Source organism: Topomyia yanbarensis, chromosome 3 (genome assembly GCF_030247195.1).
Source record: "Topomyia yanbarensis strain Yona2022 chromosome 3, ASM3024719v1, whole genome shotgun sequence".
Classification (NCBI taxonomy): domain Eukaryota; kingdom Metazoa; phylum Arthropoda; class Insecta; order Diptera; family Culicidae; genus Topomyia; species Topomyia yanbarensis.
The window spans coordinates 164450460-164470984 of NC_080672.1; the positions used below are offsets into that span (position 1 = coordinate 164450460).

Consider the following 20525-nt stretch of genomic DNA (forward strand, 5'->3'; position numbering starts at 1 on the left):
TTTGTTATACACCATAAAATGTAAATTTCAGTTTAACTCTTATTAGAACACAATTAATTGGTCCTGCAAAGAACCGTTTATTGTTTTATTGCGGGAGCATAATTCAGACGCACTCCCCGCGGACACGGTGAGCTAGAAAGCACTATTTTGCATTCTCGAACAAACCGACCAAGTAGGCATCGTTGGCTTCTCGGGGCATCATTACGACTGAGCTTTGTAAGCGTAGCTCGACTTTGCAGTCCTGCACAATCTCACGACCCAGACGCTGGAACGATAGCCTACTCTGTTGCCCTTTAGTTGGGGCGAAATTCTTGCAGGGCGACAGTTCCTGATCGGGTTGCGATGAGTCACCAGTAGCTGGGGCACTTTTTCCGCCGTCGTCATTGCCGACTGCTTTTCTTCGGTGGACTGGCTGCTTGCTAGTGCTTGAACGAATACGAATGATGAGAAAAACCGACCGACAGATATTTATATAATCGCGCTAATATGCACTACTATCGCTTTCTCCCTCGTTCTCGTGCCGTGCATGAGCCTTTCCTTTCCGTCCGGCTTCTAATGGCCTAACCAAAGGAATATGCCGTCTTTCCCCCACCAAGTGCTCTCGTCAAGCAACCCAATGCGAATAACCATACGAACAAACATGTAGTGGACCTATATATAAACTTTTCATTATTTTATTGTTCGGTTGGTCTACCATAACGACGGCTCTGTGCGGGATGGGCTGAAAATTTTCACTTTTCCAAGTCGTTTTCGAAAGATTTTTCAAAACACATTTTTTTTGTTATTGGTACATGTTATACATACTTCAAATTTTAATACAGCATAGAGGAACATATTTGCAACAAATTGGCCTAAAAATCAAATCATTCTGTTAAGTATGATAAAAGTTATTAACGTTCAAAATCTGACGCGGCGCCGCAGCCGATATTTTGAAACGGGACCCCTATATTGAAACCTTAAATGTATTCTACATTAAAAGTTCCTCTCACAAAAGTTTATGGTAAGAACTCAAGCTTATTGTTAGCAAATACGAGAGAAAAAGTATGTTTACGTTTCGACCCGAATTTTTTTTGTGCGTATGGAATCTGACTGGAAAGAACACGTCGGTAAATAAATGACTAAAGAGTTGTTCGAAGCGCTGAAACAACAATTGAATGAATATGACTTAGATGTTCCAGATGGTCATAGCCCAAAGAAAAAAAAAGCGGTTCATTCAGTTCAGAACAAATAAGCCGCGTGAGCAAAATCCAGAAATGAAAATTTGATAGTCGGAGCATGCTTCATTAACATCCATCTTTTATGACTCTCTCATCATATTTGAATATATTAATTAATTTGATTCATTTGTCGTTAAATAAATAATAAAAGACTCCTTTTATTTCATAAACTGATAGAGCTCACCTTTCTAAATATAACAATATATATGTTTAACATTTAAAATTTCAGAATGATTTTTAATTGATTTTCTAAAAAAGGTGAACACGTTCTCGTTTGACACTATCGATCTTCTGTGACAGTGAATTTAGCCACGTGGGCTAGCATTTTTGGCAGTTATCCCAGCAAAAGGATAGGGATCAATGTAGTGCAATGGAAGGTGACCCAATTTGGATCATTAAGCCATATATCAGAGATTATTCGAGACTACCAACTCACGAAGAAGTACTCCAAAATCAATCTCTGCATATACTGTTTTTGATTTTTCCGATTTGCAGCTGACGTTAAAGAGCAATCGAACCTATTTTTCACTTTTTTGTGCGCAAAATAAATAATTATGAATTTGAATTTTCACGACCACATATTTCATTAAATTACCTTACCTTGAAAAAATTGCCAAAAATGCTAACCATAGTGGCCAAATTCACAGTCAAAGAAGATAAATAGTGACAATGGAGGACGTCTTTACATTTTTTGAAGAAAACCAATTGAAAATCATTCTGAAGTTTTAAACGTCGAACAAAATACAAATATGTATTTGTATTTGGTAGAACGAATATATTATTATATGTAGAAATGATCGGTGTATCGGTTTATGAAATAAAAGGAGTAATTATTTTAGTATTCATTTAATGACCCAATTGACGACTAGAATTTGTTGAGCGTGTGTGCCATTTGGACCCTTCTGGCATATTTAAAATTCATGTGTCATTTTAGATCTAGATATGATGGGAAATAACGCACGGTTTCACAAACACTGCTTTAGTTTTTACAACAAGAAGGCTCTTCGCTGAGTGGCAACGCCATTTTTGTAGACCTCACAAATTCGTCTCTTGTCAGCAGCAGCAGCAGTAAAAGTACGTATAAGCGATCGAAAAAGTTTGGATTTTCTGTTGCAAAAGGTATCGAGCAGTGCTCAAAATATAAAAGTTTTCTCGCCCGAGTCCCGCCGTGTCGGTTAACAGTAATTTGTGACGATTTTGAACGTGTTTCGCGAGTGTATTTAGTATTCAAGGAAAGCAAATTTGTCTTCATTGCCAACCCGGTTGCAAAGATCGTGAGTTTCTTCTTGTTCAGTACCTTCTTCATTTTACTCATACGTCGTGAATTGAGGTTCTCCTTTTCTGTCTGCGACAGCAGCTTTCTTTGTGTGCGTGGAAGTTAAAAATCTGCTTTTTGGTTGGAAAAATCGAAAGCATAAGCAGAAACGATTTCGTCAACCAATATCTCGAAAATCACTGCCCCATTGCACGTTTTGGATCTTGAGGTGTCCGGAGTTCCTTGCAGATAGGTGAAAACAAAAGGTACTTTTACATCGTATAGTCGCGCGTCGGTTGCGTGTGTGCGTGTTGAACGTAGTAAGGTTGTGCTTCCGGCGGTGGTGCGGAGGAAGCACTCGCAGTTTTTTTTTTCCTTTTTTCGAAGGGGCAAGTGGAAAAGCATCGAAAAAGTGTGTAAAGAAGAAGAATCTAGCAGGCAGAGATTTCCCGTTACGAAGTGGAGTGCAAAATTGTTAGTTTTCCAGCATCAGCTTTTCGTTGGTGGTAAAATCCGAACTGCTCCAGATTTGGATAGCGGACAGACGAAATAAATTTCTGTCTGCGGCAATAAATCGTTCGTTTCAACTGTGAGCAGGCACCAGAAGAAAAGGGGAGTGAAGAATTCCCCATTGTTCGATAAACCGCAAACGTCATTTGATTTTTCAAGGCACATAGAGAACCTGCCTTCGGAATTTCGGAGAAGACAACAGAAACAGACAGTCCGGAAGTAAAAAAAGTGAAAGCAAAACGTCCAAGACTTGAAAAGGTACGTAATTTTTTTTTGTGATTCGACCGTCCAAATACCTTACAGCGCCCTGAAGTGTATGCCAGATTTGGTAGTCGTAACAGTTTGTAACTTTTTTCTGTTTTTATTGGGTAGAAATAGAATGGGAACCTGCTAGATTAGAGTGACGTGAAATTAGGTGAAACGTTATGTACTGCGTTCCACTGCAAAATTAGCTATAGCAGTTCTGATAGAAGAAACCGATTAAACTTGAATTAAATAAAAAACAGCAAATTAATGGCGGTTTGTTTTGGTGGATAAATTCCTTAATGGGGTTTTCGATTGATTGACACCGGCGTAGTGGATTGCACTGGTTTTGCACTTTCTAGCAGAAGTGTCAATGGAACATCTGCTAGAAAGTGCAAAAACGGTGCAGTTTCAGTGCACTCCACTACACCGGTGTCAATTAATCGAAAACCCCATAAGTATAACAAGATTTTTTGGTAATTGTTTACTTTAGCTACTCCTTCCCTCGTAAGTGGGATTTTTTTTCTGCCAGGAAATATGTTAAGCGGCCCTTACACGTTCAATATTTTTGTCAATACTGGAGAGTATTGACAGAAGTATTGTACGTGTAATGGAAAAAAGTTGTATTGACGATGTGGATTCCAAACGGGACTGAAATATTGTAACAATATCGTCAATACTGGCATTGACAAAAATATTGAACGTGTAAGGGCCGCTTTAGGGTAGACAAACTTTTATTTATCTCATAAGTCAGGATATCACACTATTTTGTTGAAATCTTATGTTAATGTTTGGATTACGCTTAAACGGGTATCAATATTTTTGCTTTATTTCTAAGAAATATTACAATAACAAATCTGGCTTGTAAAGAGTAAAATACTCGCTTTCAAGCAAAGCGAAAAGTCGTGTGCAATGCACCCTTATTCATCCCACCACTAAAGCTAATGCGTTGAATAGAGATAGCAGACACTGCTCTTATTAATGCACACTTAATTTTGTTCTACCAAATCCTAGCTTTTTCGCAACGTCCATTGAATTTTATACAGCCGAGCACTCAGATACCAAAACTTTTACCAAGATCTCAGTAGAAGTGGTTTGTTATGCTGAAACTCGGAAAATATATAGCTGAAAATCAGTAAATAATTATTAAGGTCACTTTGTTCTGTTAAAAAATTTACTGACTATTCAACGAACTGAATTGTGTGTTCTAATGGATGGGATGAATAGAGGTGCTGAGATGATTTAGGGAACACTTACTTTATTTTAGTGTTTCAGATCCATAACATAGTGTTATTGTGCTTCCGAATATGAGGTTTTGTGCGAAGCTAGTGTGATGCGGTTTGGCCAAGTCCACCGGACATAGCGGCCGCGTGCTCGCCGTTGAGAACGCAAGCAAACCTCAAACAAAGGGTCTGTATCCGGCGAAGTCGGAAAGCACACAAAGAAGACCCTCAATTGAAAAATTATCTCGATAACTCAACGTAGAGGTATTTTTATATAGAATTTGTATGCAAAGTTTGAAAGAAATTAATTAATACCCCTCATCTAGGTTGAGGGGTTTGACGGCATTGTAAACATCATCGAGCATATTGCATGCATAAGTGCTACAGAACCTCTGACAGACAATTGCTTTAAGATTGTTATTGCATTACTCCCCGATAGTGGCGCATCTAGGAGACCGAGAGGGCTTATGGGTCTTTTACATGTTATAGGTCTTTTCACACTTTGCGCCAACCCATACTAACGCTCCACCACTAGCCTATGCGCCTGACGTGGCCGACTGGCGGGTCGGCGTGGATTAACTTCTGCTGTGGGCTGTGTTTAATAGCATTATTCCACAGCTTAATGGCAGTATTGGTGGAGGGGCTCACAGTGGGGGTCATTGTGTGTCCATTTATCGGTCGACTTCGTCATCGTGCACAGGCTGATTCAATTAATTTAATAATTAAATTAATTTGATAAATATATCAGTAGAAATATAATAGTCATTTTGTAGTAGTTGTAGTTTTTAGTACTAGTGTACAATTGTTATGTGCTGGTCGTATGTCTATTAGGGTGGGAAAAAAATTAGATTCCTGTTTAGGGTTTGCATGGGGTTTTGTGTAGAAGGGTTGACTTTCGCGGGGTGGTTCCTCCGGGAGTCGCCCGTTGCCTCCTAGAGATAAGTCGTTATGTGGCTTTTATGGGAAGTTTGACAGAGGCAGGGTCTCGAGGGCCGAGAGGCGATCTGAGGCTTGAGAGAAGGGTTGTGGAACAGAAACCGATTGATGCTCTGACGATTGATGAGCTATTCATTTTTTCTAGCACCGTTGCTGCTGGTTGTTTGACTGTATGCAATTTTGTTTTGATCCTCTCTTAATGTGCCTAAATCAATTATCGGAACTGTTTGGCCACTTTACAATAGTTTTGAGGGATGAATTGAAGCTTCTTTTGTACATAATAAGTGTAAGTTGAATTTTTTTCCCTCGGCATGATACTGTACCTTGACGTGGTCCGGGGGCCTTTCCACCAAAGCAGTATTACAGTGATGATATCACATAGAAACTTGGGATACGATTATTTTATTTTTAGTTAAGCTACATTGTGATCAAATTTAGTACTTAACTTGGCGACCTTTATTACTCACTTATGCCATGATCGAAATAATGTACAATGTGGGTTTGAGGCCAAGCACTCTTGAGGCACCTTGGGCTTAGCGACGAGCCCCGACCTGGGACTCTCCTAAATTTGGACTGTACCCTGTCAGGGCTTCCGAAGATGACAATATACCAAACAATCTTTGACAGCCCTATGCGATAACTCATGCACACCTACGTTCGCGATCTCCAAAGCACGATAGTACCTCGTTGATAAAATGATCGTGATAACATTCACAAATTTACAAACGCTAACCCACAGACGCCCGCGTTCGCGCGGTCACGGGTCGATCACGTCCGGAAGTCTGCTCCATGCCCGCACGATTTCAGAACTGAAACTATACTCGCGAAGCTGCATACACGCCATCACACGCGACATACATAGGCCCACGCGATCGAATACGCTACCATACAAATGTCTGAGTCCCTCGTCGTGAATTGGCGGGGGCGAACATGCAAATGCGATCGTTCACCAATACATCCAAAATCTCGAATACGCGAAAGTGATATGGAAGAATGCACTCTCTTTTAGCATCTGAGCGATAATGCGAAAATGAAGTATCAAATTCACGGTCCGCACGCGATCATATAAGAACACACGCGAATATGCGAATGGAAACACGGTTATAAAATCGAATTTATACATGCGAAGTTACATGCACGCTAGCACACGCGACATGCAAACGCCCAAGCGATCGAACACGTTAACGGACAAACGCTCGAGTCCCTCGTAATGATGCACGCGACCGTGACGTCCCTGTGTTTGCACATGTCTGTACCGTACAACAAATATAATTTTGAATCACGACCCGCTGCAATTGATCTCGTCTGCAATTGTAGCGAGTGATTCTGACGGGTAGCTCTTCCGACACCCTAGCTCTACAGTTCCAGTAGAACAACTCTCGAAAAAACATTCACACACTCTTACGCAATTAGTGAGCATCCACGCCAACTCAGACAAGTATGCACCCCTGGACTCGAACGCTAAAACTTACACACTCCACGCACAAACCACCACAGTAGGACTCACAATTAGACATATACATACATAATCACACGTAATAATTACAGGTATTCGTCTGGCAACCGGGTGAAGTACATCTCAAACGCAGAACTTATCATTTCAATGATGGCCTTGGATCTGCGTTGCCTGTGTTCAGGGCACCATAGCTTTGTCCGTAAGGTCAAGGATGTATTAAACCCGCTAGCCACCACCCTCGGTCCTAGCTGCCCATAAAGGGATAAAAAAATAAGTGTAAGTTGAAATTTTTAGTGTATAGTTCTAGCAGCAGTGGTGCTATAAGGATTGAATTTTTCATGGAACTTTAGGACATTAATCGATTTTTTATTAATGACTTTTTCCATAGGCATCGGATCGTTTCGCGGTCTTCGGGACCTTGTTTCCTTGACGGATTTCCTATAGAAGTCGGGCGTCTATTTGTTTTTGGGAGGTAGCGGGTGACTCTTTGGGAAATTGTTTTGCGGGGTCGATTTTTCCATGCGAAATTCCGTGTGAACTTTGGACCGTAGGCGCGGCAGTATTGTGTCACCAGTCGAGCTTAGGGTTTGTGGGGTCATTCTGGAGCCTGAATGGAGCCTGGAAAGTCGCTCGGAGCGAAATTTTATTTTATTTCATATAACCGTATCCCACTCTTATATCTATCTGTGTATGTGTTCGTCTGAATATTTGTGATAGTTGGGTCAGGGAATGGATGCAGAACTGGCGTATATGCTAGAATAGTGGGTAATCCTTCCGGTGTTCTATTTTTGCACGCGATTCTATTCATTCGGGAAGGTTGGATTGGATAAATTAGAGAACAATTAATTTACCGACGCACGTGAATCATCCATTCTCGGTCAGCATAGCACGATGAAAGTCTAACAGAATGCAATTGTCGTTAATGGTAAATAAACAACATTTGCACGAGTTAAAGTAGTTTGATTTTATGTTACATGTGTTTTTCTAGTCTACTTCATTAGTCTGTTCGTTTGTACATTTATTAGTTTTCTTTTCCATTACTCATGTATACCAAAATACTATCGGTCAATTTATGTATTTCTAATGAGTCTCCGCATCTTTTTTTTTCTTTATTCGGTATGTTATAATTTCTTTTATTATTATATTTCTATACTATACTCTATCTATACTCATATAGGTGGAACCGAACAAAAGCCTTCGCTATAACACAAACCTGGTCACAAACGCGACCATGCAATTGCAATCATCTACACATACTTACGCTCGCGTATTCGCCGATAATAAAAAACTCCGGTAGTTAAGTAAACGTAGCACCTATGAAATTACAAACGCGGTCTCAAGGATTAACCCACTTCTCGCGCGCTTATGAAATGGTCACGTCCGGAAGTCTAACCTCGGTCCTAGCAGCCTAGACTCATACCTTCAGTTGGACCAACCCAAAAATGACGCTTATATTTATTAGATTCACTAGACAACACGTTCCATGGTGAATGACCGGGAACTCTAGTGATATGGGGAAACCGACTCTTCTACCATCTGTACCATACACTTAAAATTAATCATCAGATTCACGGTCCGCTCGCGATCATTTCATTCATGAATACACGCCTCATGGTTGTAAAATCGTCACGTACACGTGACTCACACGTTAACATACGAATGTTTAAGTCCTTCGCGACCATTCACGGCCCCAACATCCCCAATGTCGCAAGCATGATAACGTCCCGTTGATAAGGTGAACATCTCAGCACTTATAAAAGCGGTCTCAAACGTGAACCTAAAAACTTCCACGCTCGCACGATCATGAATCGGTCACTTCCAGAAGTTTCTATCTTTGATATCAACAGACTAGTTGCATGACTTCAGTTGGACCAATTAAAAAAAGAAAGCTCTCATATCCACTGGACAACACGTTCCACGGCGACATGACCGGGAACTCTAGAGATATGGGGTCAATGTGAATTGTAAACCGAAAACCAAATATCAGAATGGTGGCCCGATTAACCTTCCAAGAACGCACGCGAATATGTGAATTGCCACGCGGTTACGAAATCGAGTTCCGTACACGCGACAAATGCGTTAACATACGAAAGCTTAAGCTCTTTGCGATCAACAACGCACACCCACGCCCGCGATTGTGCAAACTTGATAACACTCTCTTAATAAGCTGAACGTTTTAGCACTTACGAAGTTCCAAACGCAGTCTTAAACGCGAACCTACAAACGTCCGTGTTCCCGCGATCATGAATCGGTCACGTCCGGAAATCATTAACCTCCGTTTTAGCAACAAAGGTCCTTACATTCACTTGTACCAATCAAAAAATAAAGCTCATATCCACTAGACCACACCTTCCATGACGACATGACCGGGAATTCTAGTGATATGGAAGATCTCATTTTCTTCTAGCATCTGAGTCGTACACCAAAAATTAAGTATTAGATTCAAGGTCCGCCCGCAATCATCCAAGAACACACGCGGATATCCGAAATGCACGCTTTTAAAAAAAAATTTATACACGCGAGGTTACATACGAGTTAGCACACGCGACATGTAAACGTACACACGATCGAACACGTTAACAAATGCTCGAGCCCTTCGCGATGATGCGAGCGATCGCGAAGTCTACGCCCGCACATATCTGAACCGTACAATGAATATCACAATCAGAATCACGGCCCGCTGCAATTTGCCTTAAGCAATGTTTTAGTGGGCGACATTGACTGTCTCGTGCTCGTCTGCAATTGTAGCAACGACACGACTAGACACTGGCATTGTAAAACTGTATCGCAAATCTGACTACCCCTCAGTGACTCAGGTAACTGGTAATGTCAAATATGGCTTTTGGTTAGAAAATGCATAAAACTAGAAACACTGAATAGTCTATTGTTATTTTTTCCAAATAACCTGTTATACTCCTTGGTTACGCAGAGAAAACCAAATTGACAAGCAAACAAACTGTTTGCTTTACAAAATAAGTTACAGTCTATGGAAAATACTCTGAATTTGTTCACGATCGCGAAAATCTTCTCGGAAATCGATTGCGATTAGTGTCCTAATGTTTTTACTATTTTCAGCGATCTGACTTATTATGGACAATCCAGAGCAGCTGACTGCCGTCTCCAACATCGTGAACCAGTCTACACGCTATCCGCTTCCAAAACCATAAAACAATACAGTTATACCAGAAAAACTCTAGAAGGTTTCTAAGTTGTACCGATCGTAAAAATTGTGTCATGGGATTTTGGCCTGTGTTTTTCGAAAGGAGTCTGGAATTTTAGTCTTCCGTCACTGAGTACACGCTACTCTGGATATTTAGTGAAATTGACATAGGGCATCAGCTTGTTCAATGAGTCACTGCCGGAATTTGATCAGGAAAATTTTTTCAAATCTCTTCCAGCTGTCGAAACAAAAAATCCGCTGCTTTTGAAAAATGCCGACAGTAACAAAATTGCACCGACTTTAAACCTGAAAAACAATTTTCCCTGTTGGGAACAGTTAGTATTGTTGATTGTTTTAAAAACGTCACGTTTAAACGTGATGTTTTCCGCGGTTGTGTTAAATTAATGTTAATACTTCCGGAAAACTCTTTTTCATGTAGACTCATTTCCCGCCACGGCATTTGAAAACTCGGGCTGCATTTAAAATGCAAAATGAATAACATGTTTCCCAAACTGTAAAGCCAGTATAGTGTCGACAATGTTGGTGATTACCGGGGAAGTGATGACCAATGTGGCGATCGAGCCTACGCATTAAGCCCGCTATTTGGAATCAGTTAACAAACGTAATCTGGAAACTGTACTACCGTTACCGATGCTCAAGGAATACGACGCCACCGAATTGGCCACATACCTCGAAAAACATTCGAGGATAATCTGCGCAAAAATCTGGTGGTGATTAGTAATTGTTTAACTGTTGATGTTTTAGTATCTTCCAGTGGGACCGCGATTCGTGCTGTGTCTGCATTCACAAAAAACTGGTACTCCTGAACATCTACGATCGCAAAGCCCTGTGCCGGTATTTGTTTTCTTTTTCCATTTTAATGTTTGATTGATTAACTATTATGTGAATTTATCAAAGGTTTTTATTGCGTGACACATTATGGAACGGTATTGGTCAGATGGAAGGGTCACTTTACAGCGACAAAAGCTACCCGAAATTGTACCAGGAACCAGACAGGAAAATAATATAGTTGAAATATTGCGTGTTCCGGTGAAAATGAGGGTTCTAATCAATATTACCACAAGCCGCAATTTTTCAAATGTACTTTCGATAGTGGAAATGAGTTCTTAATGTAGCAATTTTCTGGTTATTTATATACAGTTTGTAATTTGTAATTTTATTGAGTACGACATCCTGTTAGTACAGATTTTGAATCAGGTCAAATAAGTTAGTTATTGTGCAGGCAGGCAAACCTTACCATTGGTTTTAATCCTAAGTTTTAAATTTTTCTCATTCGTCTTTTCGTCAGCGATTGAGATAGACAGGAACATTTCTAGTTCTAATCTAGTTTCTAATAAATGTGATTTCGATAAATTAATTTTATAGTACAATAAATCATGTCAGCCATGAAGAATCCTTGGTGCGAAATAAATTTAAACGAACTTTTGATTGCACAATTTGTATTTTTACCATTATACATTTTGTTCAACACCACGGTTTTCTCATATCGTTCGCATCGCATCGTCAGGATTAACAAGGTATTACCCCAGCATCACCCTGTAAACGAAATTGTACAGTGGCTTGTTACAGAAACTGCTGTGCAAGTCAGGACATCAGTAATATCTGTGAACAAGTACCTGCTGTAATTTTCTAATCAGGTCTTCAATACTAGGACTTTAGCGGCGTAGTTTTCTCTCAAAAACGGTCACGGTCGTAGGTTTGCGTTGCTTGAAAAACCGGTAATACCGGAATCAAATACTTTATTCGGTTTCCGGCGTAGTACTCAGCGAATCCGACCGGCGAAATGACACTGTCGATAAGAAGACTGCGCTGGACGGAAGAATCTCTAACTGCGGTAAACGTATTAGTGCAGGGGTCAGTACGGCTTGCAGACGATCGACGCGTCAGCTTGTTGTGTCGATGAATTACTATGCTGGCCATAACCAAAACTACGAACCTTCGGAACAGAGCCGTCACCAGGTTACGGCACATATCAAATCGAGAAACTACGCTGTCTTTCAATAGCAAGTAGTAACGTCAAATCGCTATCAGTCGCAATAGTCACATGTTTGTGAGCGCTGAAACGAAGGTATTTTATGAATCATTTTTTTATATTTCATACCAATAAACTTCTCTCAAAATCGCCAAAAGCAGTAAAACAAATCCCATCCGAGTGTTGAATCGTTTTTTTTCATCTGATGTTTTGTTTATTTTTGCCATGCATTGATTGCCAGGATACCCGAATCAAAGCAGTGTTGCCCGAGAAATTAATATGTTGTCACTACCGAGGGGCGAGTCAACGTACAGGTAAATTGCGATAAACTATTCGGACACTTTTTCGTCAGAATATTTTATTAAGTTTCTGGTCGTGTCGTTGATTGTAGTGTGCGATTCTGACGGGAAGCCCTTCCGAGAACCTAGCTCTACAGCTCCAGTAGGACAACTCTCAGAAAAAAAGCATATGAACGCATATCAAATTTTATTTTGCTTATTGTTTATATTTCATTTGTTGCACTATATTGCATTTTGGCCATTTGTATTATATTTCATAACAAACATGCTGCGATGGGGAGGATGCCTCAAAGCATCATTCGAACTGTGTCTTGGATCAGGGTACGTAAAGAAACGCATGTCCTGGCGAGATGGACCGCGAGCGGTCTTAGCCGTCCGCAAGTGACACAACAAAGAAAGGGATCATCCATAAATGACGTAACATTATATGAGGGAGGGGGAGTATTGTATTTTGTGATGATGTTTGACGACAGGGGGATAGGGGGTCATGTCATGCTACGTAGCTTATTTAAAGGGGAATAACTAACATCGCTTTTAATTTTTTTTTTAATTTTACGGTGACAAGGGGAGGGGGGTCAAGCTGCGTAATTACCAGGGGGTATTTAGAGGTTTGAGACGAAATGCTACGATGGGGGAGGGGATTGCTAAAAATCACAAAAAATGCTACGTCATTTATGGATCGTCCCAAAGAAAAAAAAGAAACGCATGTCCCTAGTCAAAAGACAGGAATGGCAGCACTGACCATCTAATTCTTTTGGATTATGTTGTTAATGCTTTTATTCTTTTCTGTCACGGCACGGTAAGTTTGACGCGCTCTTCTTACACAAACTATCAGGCGGTGCCTTAACGAGTATTACAAATTGTGCTATTCAAACAGCTGGATGTTATTGCTGGAAGGAGATTCTTAGTCCCTTGGGACTGTCCCTGTGGACTGCGCATAAGAATTTCTGCTAATGGATCCAGCACTTTTTGGCCCTTCAAACAGCAATGAAATGAAGGTCGTTCGCTAATATAACTTTGTCTTTGCTGTTACAAGCAACTGCAGCTATTAGCGTAGCCCTTGCACTGATGGTGGCTTCAATACAATTATCATCACTTATCATGGTTCTGTGTACAACTCTTATTAGATAATCAGCAGTCAAACATGATGAAGTCAATGGGCAATCCGCCAAACTCATCGTCACAACGCAACGCAACGCAACTTGTCATGGTTCCGTGTAATTTGACAATTGTCATAAATAGACCTATTGGGTGTGAAACGATGGCGTATGGGGAACATTGATCTATTTTTGTTTTGTGATCTACCTTAAAATGTGGATAGGTTCCGATTTTTCACAGTAAATACTATTCATCTAGTGAAAAAAATTTCAATCTGGATGAATTTTGTAGAAATTATTTAAATTCAACCATGTAAAATGTTGATTTTATAGGATGCACTATATTTTAGTACAAATGGTTTGAAGTTCGCATGTGATTTAACATGGATAAACGATCCACATTATTTAATATTTCGTAGACACGTTCCTATGTATTCTAAAAGTATATGCTATGCTGTTTTCGGTAGATACGAGTACCGTGTACAATTTCCCCGAAGAGTGTAATAGGCTGCGACTTCTGGTTCAAAAGTTATTCTCTATACAATGCTTAAGTGTCTACATCGTTGGTGAAAATTGAATTTATCTGGATACTCTGGCTGATACTTCAATCAAGTTAACCGTGATATGCTAGCCATAAACCGAATTAGGCAGCTATCAACATAGGTGGTTTTATAGTTCAGATGCGAGCGTCATAAATAGACAATCTGGAGAACATGAGTTCGTTTCTAAATTTTCAATATTTTTTTTTTGCTGCCTGTAAAGCGAAAATGTTATTATGTAGAATTGTTAGTTTCCAATAAAGTAATAAGGGAGATCAATACCGTTATTCACGATGCTACTCTAATCTTAATTCCTGAATGATACGTCCAGTTTTGGTTAAAATCAAACTTTAAACAGTGGGCGCAAAAATATAGTTGCAGATATCGAGCTAAGAATTCGCACAGTTGTTCTAGTTTTTGTCCCACCCTAATATATAGTGGTCCGATGTTACGCAATGATATAGTGATTTCTTTCGCAAAGAAACGATTTTCGCCTCAATATAACTTTACTTAGAATCATTCATTCACAAATTCCGCATCAGTTCTGTTACGTTGTAACATTTTGTGTTGGTCAGACGGTTGCTGTTATTGTTGATGTTTGCTGCAAGCAGTTAAGGTTCAACCGAGGAAGCCTCAAAAAGCGACCATTTTCGAAAATGAAAAACTGTCTATGCGAATAAGTAAGCAAAACATTTTTTCTGTTCATTGGTTTCTATTCTAGTCCACAATGAATTGGAAGTTATAGATCATGTTCCAATTGGGGTTGGTTCATTGAACTAGTGTCTTAATATTGACACACCATTTCACTTCACCAACTATTTACCTTGCATGCTATAGACAAGTGCCAATTTCTTATCACGAAGTGATCCTTACGATAATAACAAGCAGGCCAACCGGAAGTGAATATTAAATCAATACACCTATCGGAAAAGGAAAGATGTCTGCCTACCTGTATAAGCCCAAAGGGGTCATTGAAAAATGTTGACCTGGAGACAAGGGAACCAAGGCGAATGAGTAGAAACAGGGAGAAACGATTAAAAGTAAAACATTGATAAAGTGTTTCATTCTTCACAAGGTACTCTCCATTCATAGGAACACGGTTCTTAGTGGTTTTCTTTTGGTTTGTAAGGTGGTTGAAAGGAAAAGTGCTAATTCAATAGTTTGCTGGGCTGGGAGAAAGGTTGTTTTAATATGCTTTATCTCCAACCTCCAATCGTTATAAACCGATTTTTTAAGGTAAATGTTTTTGATTCATCAGGACCATCGTGAATCCATATGCAGATTGCTTTCTCGTGTTTAAGTATGATGTCTCTACAGTTTTTCTTTTCCATTATCATATCGTATATTAGGATCACTTATTGCTGGAAATTTTTTGGCTGAGATACGAGTACATAGTAAAGAAAAGTGGGGACCCGCATTTTAAAAGCATGAGCAAAAATAAGTTATTTATATTGTATTACATTATATTATATTACATTATATATTGTTTGATATTTCTTGACACTATATTCATCCCTCGGCATGATACTGTACCTTGATGTGGTCCATCAACTAAACTATCACATAAACTTGGGATACGATTATTTTCTTTTTAGTTAAGCTAAATTGTGATCAATATTAGTACTTAACTTGGCGATCTTTATTATCCACTGCCATGGTCAAATAATATACAATGTGGGTTTAGGGCCCAATTCTCTCTGCAGGCACCTCATTCCAAACGTACAAACGTGGCCTACGCGATAACACGAACCTGGTCACAAATACGAACGCCCGCGATCTCGCCAATATTCAAACACCCCGATTGATTGGGTGAACGTTGGAACCTAAGAACCTTAGCTCGCGCAATCATGAATCGGTCACGTCCGGAAGTCTCCGCCCTTGATCATAGCAGCCCAAATTCATGCCTTTAGTTGGACCAATAGAAATAAAAACTAGACAAGACGTCCACGTGCGATCGTTGAAGAATACGCGAACATGCGAATGGCCACACGCTTATAAAAATAATGTGTCCACGCGAAGTTACACACTAGCACACGTGACAAAAACGTCCACATACAAACGCTCGAGTCCTTCGCGATCATCCACGCACGACCACACCCACGATCTCGTAAAAACTATAACACCCTGGTGACTAAGTGAATGGTTTAGCACTTATAAATTAACAATCCCGGTCTCGAGAGTGAACCTCCAAATGCCCGTGTTCGCGCGAAACTACATAAAAATCGAATGCAAAGTCACATACACGCGACAAACAAATATAAAAATGCTTGAGCCCTTCGCGACCATCCACGCAACCTATACTCGCGCTCTTCCGGACATTATAACATCCCGGTGATAATATGAACGTCTCGGCACTTGTAATCACTCAAACGCAGTCTCAAGCGTGAACCTACAGTCCCCCGCACTCGCGCATTCATGAATCGTTCGCGTCCGGAAGTCTCTATCCTCGATTCCAGAAGTCTAGGTCCATGCCTTAATTAAATCAATTAGCTCTACAGTTCCAGTAGGACAACTCTCGAAAAAAATCGGCATATTACTAATACTCAATAACAATACTAACTCCTCTCTTTATTTTTTTTTATTTATTTTCGGTCTCATGCGTTATATTCTTGTGATGACCTTTTCGAGCTCATACATCCAAGAAGAGCAACATTGCTGCCCACAATGATTCTTCTCTGCCATCGGACGTCGCCAGGTTTTAGAACAATGGAGTTGTATTCTCATACTCGATGGAATCAGATAAGTAGGAACGATCAACAAACTGCAAGTAGTATATTGCACATTTCTTGTTTTGAAGTATAAAATATTATTCGTATTAAAATATTATTTACAGGCTCCACACATATCTCAACACACACAAATACACAAATGCTTGACAGGTGACTGGGCCAAGTGCATTCACTCGTAGGATCTGTCATTTCGATGATCGCCTCGATTCTACGAAACCAGTGCACAAGTAAGCTGACATAAGCTAGTCTCATCTGGTGAATGCATGTAACCTGGAAACCCCAGACACGACAGGACGAGACGGACAGACTGGACTCGATGGGGCCTAGTTCAGAGTTTTTGAGCATTTTTCAATGCACGGTTATTGACCTAAAAAAAGAAACATTCGGCATGTTATTTTTCCTTTTATTACTGTATCTTGAGTTGGGTTCATACTGATATTCACTAGCACAGTCAATTGCATATTCTCCCATATACATTCACATCCAAAACGTGCAAACGCCCCTAACTTTCGCGATAACACAAACCTGGTCAAAAACGCGAACTTACATTACAATTTCAATCATCCACACACACCTACGCTCGCAATTTCGCCAACACCCCTTTACTTAAGTGAACATTTCAGCACCTATAACTTTACAACCGCGGTCTCAAGCATTAACCCACCACTCGCGCGATCATAGATCGGCTACGTTCGGAATTCTCTACTCTCGATCAGCCTAGACTCATGCCTTCAGTTGGACCGATTCACTAGACAACACGTTTCTCTACCATACACTGAAAATTAATTATTAGATTCACGGTCCGCGCGCGATCGTTCGAGAATACACGTGAATGTGCGAATGGCAACACGGATCTAAAATCGGATTTATGCACGCAAAGTTGGAGACACGCTGGCATTCATATGCTCGAGCCTTTAGCGATCACACTATTACACAATTAGTAAACGCCCACGCTAACCCAGACAGATATGCACTCCTGGACTCGAACGCTAAAAACCACACCTTCCACGCATACACCACCCAGGACTGAACATTAGATTCATACATACAAAGCAACAAGTAATAATTACAGATATTCGTCTGGCAACCGGGGGAAGTACATCTCAAACGCAGAACTTATCATTTCAATGATGGCCTTGGATCTGCGTTGCCTGTGTTCAAGGCACCATAGCTTTGTCCGTCAGGTCAAGGATGTATGAAACCCGTTAGCCACCACCCTCGGCCCTAGCTGCCCATAAAGGGATAAAAAAAATATTTCTTGACACTATATTCATATGAAGTATGGGGTGATGAGAGTGCATCAGGGCATCATTGAAGTTACAACTGGACAATGAAGTGGAAGGCCAATCGGAGTCAAGGAGGAAAAGTGTCCGTCGTTCGCGACAGATAAATTTCTTTCCAACAGTTGTGAACAATTTGACGCGCTCTTCTACAATAAACCATCTCGTAATTGTAAAATGTATACAATGATTTGATTTGAAAGGCCCATTTGATTAACACTCTTGGTCATTGCTTATATAAAAATCTTCTATGGACGGAAACTTTTCTAACTCACTAAAAATATTAGTAGTTTTAAGGAAGCCCCAATCCACGTGGACCAGATCGTCAACAAAAATGTGGCTTTTACATGTTATACGATCTTGAGACGCTGACTGGACACTTTTATTGAAGCACTTTTTGTTGGACTTCCGCTAGCGGGACCATTATCTAGTTGAAAAGCATCTAAATGTTAAAGTTTCATGTCAAATTTGGTTCGACAATCAATTTGACTACAGGTGAACAAATGCTTCTACACTATTAACATCTGTCAGTCGTTCTAACTAGAGAGTCAAATCCGTTAGTTGAACAGTGGTGATGGTCCGAGCAGCGAATAAAGATCGTGTGGGGGCGGGAAGGGTGTTGTGTGGAGTTTGGAATCAGCCGGGCATATCCGTGAAGCGATCGGTGGTCGAGGGGTTTCACCTGTTAGGGGGCCATTTTGAGTTACGGGATCGAATTTGTGATTTTGATGGCGGATGTCTGCTGTGCGTGGAACTCGAGATCCGGTGTCGTTTTTAGGGTCGACTTTTTAGGGTTTTGGACGCCTTTCAGTACAGGATGGGTCGTAAGTTTGAAGATGAAGCTGTCGATTTGTTTCTTTTGCCTCGGGGGTACGCAATTTTGGGAGTTATTACACCGGGGCTGGAATCCGAAATTCCCGGACTTTCTTCGGAGGTTTCGACGTTTTATGCATTTCCGGTCCATTTGGTGTTTGGGTCGTACAAGATTTTTGATGATATGTCGGGTATTCTATCTGATTCTTTGCTATGACTCTTGACCGTGCAAGATATTGCGCTTGGGTGTCACGACGGGACTCGATGGGCTCTAGCTTTTGCGGTGAGTTCGTTTAGAAAATTCAGGTTGACATTAAATTTGGTGCCCTCCTGTACATCCCGCAACCTTGCCAAAATAAAAACACTTCAATGATTAAGTCAACTTATTAAATCCCACACCGTTGTGTGTCCAGCAAAAAACACCTTTGACGGGCCGACGACGGTACCCGGGCACTCACATTATTAACTATTAATAAACATAACTATTAATCATTATTATATATTCTTTAACCGATTTGGACACTTTTAAATGTTTTGGATTCAGGAAATCGCCGAATTTTTGATTTTGTAAAGCTAAACCGGATGAATGCATCTGGTTCTTGGTATTTCCAGAGCGATGTTCCACTACTATGGCATGATTTGAAAATTTTTATGATATCCTAGCAATATGAGTATCAAAACTCTTCAAATTATCTCGGAAGTTTGTTATTTATTGTTATGAGAACATATGGCAATTTCCCTCTCGCAGGTTGATGGGATTGACGGTATTGTAAACATCATCAAGCCACAATAGATTCAATAGAGTTATCCAAATATTTGCACTAAGTTCTACTACTAGAGGTTAATTGGTTCTCATGTTGATAATCCATTAATCATTTTGACTACTCAGGATATGATTTATATAAAAAACCCGCGAATATGTGAATGGTCGCAGGGTTACAAATCAAATTTATACATGCGAAGCAACATACACGCGAGCACTCGCGACAAACACGTCACCATAAGAAGGTTTAAGCACTTCGCGATCATCTACGTACACCTACGCCTGCCATCGCGCAAACTTGACGACACTCTGGTAATAATGTGAACGTTTTAGTACTTACGAAGTTACAAACGCGGTCTCAAATGCGAACCCGCAAACGCGCGAGATCATGAATCGGTCACGTCCGAGAATCTTTACTCTTCATTCTAGCATCTTAGGTCCATACATTCAGTTGGACCAATCAAAAAATAAAGCTCATATCCACTCTAGTGATATGGAAGAACCCAATTTCTTCTAGAAGCTGAACCGTGCACGAAAAATTAACTATCAGATTCACGGTCCGCGCGCGATCGTTCCAGAACACACGCGAATATGCTAAAGGTGCACGGTTGTAAAATAGAATTTATGCACGCGAAGTTACATACACGTTAGCACACGCGACATACAAATGCACACGCGATCGGACACGTTAACGTACAAATGCTCCAGCCCTTCGCGATTATACATGCGATCGCGAAGTCCCTACGCCCGCACATACCTGAACCGTACAATGAATATCACATTCAGAATAACGGCCCGCTACAATTGGCCTAAAGCAGCGTTTTATTGGGTGTTATTGCCTGTCTCGTCTGCAGAACATGCTTCCGCAAATCCGGATTACCGGGAAATCTAAAAGTAGATGAGTTCCTGAACCCAAAACACCCAAAAGCGTCGAAATCGATTGGAAATTGCCTTAGTTATTGATATTTCAGTTTTGTGGGTTGCCGGGTACACTCATCGGCCTTTAACGTTG

General features: G+C 40.5%; 1 protein-coding gene across 5 annotated transcripts in view; it reads left to right on the forward strand.

Moving 5' to 3' along the window:
• Positions 1–2227: 2227 nt before the first annotated feature.
• The window catches only part of LOC131692994 (mediator of RNA polymerase II transcription subunit 12), a 51281-nt gene continuing 32983 nt past the window's right edge, over positions 2228–20525 (forward strand). Inside the window, exons 1-2 of one of the 5 annotated variants that reach the window (XM_058980427.1) lie at positions 2242–2491; positions 2860–3240. The gene's annotated coding sequence lies outside the window, so the exon portion shown is untranslated. Of the gene's footprint in view, positions 3241–20525 lie in introns of all 5 variants that reach the window. The other 4 variants (XM_058980428.1, XM_058980426.1, XM_058980430.1 and 1 more) reach the window with 4 other exon arrangements.